The following is a 2,793-nucleotide window of genomic DNA, read 5'->3' on the forward strand; positions in this document are numbered from 1 at the left end:
TCAGTTTAGTGGTTTGGTAAGATTAGTTGGTTTATTCTCAACTGTAAAGCTAACTATATATACATGTAAATCAATCATTTATCTAATAAGAAAATATTTTGATATTATCTTCTTCTTCCTCTCCAAGTAAGCTTGTACGTAATATGGTATCATAGCTTCTTTGAACTCGATTTCTTCGTTATTTCTCTTGCTCGAGCTCCGATTACGTTTTCCCAAGCTCAGATGGTGTCTGTGAAGAAGTTTCCTCGTCGATCGAATCGTCTTGCAACTCGTGCTGCTCCGATGGCTTCTCCGGCGGATACAGGTCTGGATCTCCAAGCCTCGCGAGCTCTTATCGGTGTTGACCTCACGGATTTGATCCACTCTCCATACTTTATGCATACTTCTGATCACCCTGGTTTGATTCTCATCTCTATCAAAATTGATGGATCAAAATTTGATGATTGGGAAGCTGCGATGAAGATTGCTCTTGAGGCGAAGAACAAGATCGGGTTTGTTGATGGATCGTTACCTCGGCCTCTCGAATCAGATCTGAACTTTCGCATCTGGTCTCGATGCAACAGCCTTGTTAAGTCGTGGATTCTTAACTCGGTATTGACTCAGATTTATCGTAGTATCCTTCGTTTAAATGATGCTACTGATGTGTGGAATGATTTGCATAGTAGATTCCATATGACTAATCTACCACGAACTTACAACCTCACAAAAGATATCCAGGATCTTCGCCAAGGCTCTTTGTCTCTCTCCGATTACTTCACCAAGCTGAAGACATTATGGAGTAACTTAGAGAACTGTGAAGAAGCTGATGACCCTTGTACGTGTGGGAAGGAAGCTCGGCTTCATCAAAAGGCTGAACGTGCTAAGATTGTTAAGTTTTTGGATGGTCTCAATGAATCTTATACAGTAATCCACCGCCAAATCATCATGAAGAAGACTTTACCTTCTCTTACTGAAGTCTACAACATCTTGGATCAAGATGACAGCCAGAAGAGCTTTGCTACAGCTATTTCTCCTGCTGCTTTCCAGGTGTCTGAGGCTCCAGTTTCACAGTCTCCTCCGTCCAGCATTTGCTATGTTCAGTCGGGTGCTCACAAAGGAAAGCCGATCTGCTCATTCTACAACAAAGTTGGACACATTGCGGAGCGCTGTTACAAGAAGCACGGCTTTCCTCCGGGTTATACACCAAGAGGCAAAACACCTGAGAAGTTTCAGAAACCAAACTCTGTTACTCCTTCAGTTCCTATGCCCTCTAAGCCTGAAGTGAAGTCTGCATCTCTTGATAATCTGATTGGAAATCTCTCCAAAGATCAGATACAACAATTTGTTGCTATGTTCAGCTCTCAGCTTCAAAGCAACAACATCACGTCTGGTCAAGGCGATGCCTCTACATCTCAAAACACTAATGAGATTTCGGGTATCAACATGATAAAGAGATCTTTGTGTCTCTAGACACAAATATCACGAGTTCTGTACATCTCCCTAATGGTTCTCTGATCAAGATCAGTGGAGTTGGCAGCATCCAGTTAAATGAACACATTCTTCTTAGGAATGTTCTGTTCATACCAGAGTTTCGTCTGAACCTCATCAGTATAAGCTCGTTGATGACTGATCTTGGCTCCAGAGTAATGTTTGACCCTTCTTCTTGTGAAATACAGGATCGTATCAAGGGCTCGACGATTGGTCTGGGTAAAAGGATTGGAAACCTGTATGTGCTGAACATCAAAGACGCTTATGTACGTGTGAATGCAGTCGTGGATATTGGTACTTGGCACAACAGGATGGGTCATGCTTCTTACTCAAGACTTGACCTGATATCTAAAGCTTTGGGAACTACAAGACTGAAGAATAAAGGCAACTCTTATTGCCATGTTTGTCACTTGGCGAAACAGAAGAAACTTTCTTTTCCTTCTCCAAACAACATATGTAACTCAACATTTGAACTTTTACATATTGATGTTTGGGGACCATTTTCAGTTGAGACAGTGGAAGGTTACAAGTATTTTTTAACCATAGTGGATAATCACTCTCGTGCCACTTGGATTTATTTACTGCGTACAAAGGATGAAGTTATAAAGGTGTTTCCATCGTTTGTTGCTCAAGTCGAAAATCAGTACAACGTGCGTGTTAAAGGAGTTAGATCAGACAATGCACCAGAGCTTAAATTCTCTTTGTTCTACCAAGAGAAAGGCATTGTGTCATATCATTCTTGCCCGGAGACGCCTGAGCAGAATTTCAGTAGTAGAACGTAAGCATCAACATCTACTGAACGTCGCTCGTGCCTTCATGTTTCAGTCTCAGCTTCCTCTTGAGTATTGGGGAGATAGTGTCTTGATGGCTGTGTTTGTTATCAACCGAACCCCTTCTCCTTTGCCTGGTAACAAAACCCCGTTTGAGATACTAACTGGTAAGGCTCCAGTCTATGATCAGCTACGGACGTTTGGCTGCTTGTGCTATGGTTCCACTTCGCCGAAACAGAGACATAAGTTTTAGCCACGGCCGAAGGCTTGTGTTTTTCTTGGATATCCGTCAGGTGTTAAAGGGTATAAGCTGCTCGATTTGGAGACAAACAAGATCACAGTTTCAAGAAATGTCATCTTTCATGAAGATACTTTTCCGCTGGCTTCTACTCAATCTTCTGATGACAGCTTGAAACTCTTCACACCATCTTCCACTTTGTCCTCAGGTAACCACCAAACACATATCTCATCAGAAATTTCTTCATCTTCTACCCTTCCCCCACAAATTTCTTCTCGCCCGCGTAAACAACATGCTCACTTGCAGGATTATCACTGT

Source organism: Brassica napus, chromosome C9 (genome assembly GCF_020379485.1).
Source record: "Brassica napus cultivar Da-Ae chromosome C9, Da-Ae, whole genome shotgun sequence".
Lineage (NCBI taxonomy): Eukaryota > Viridiplantae > Streptophyta > Magnoliopsida > Brassicales > Brassicaceae > Brassica > Brassica napus.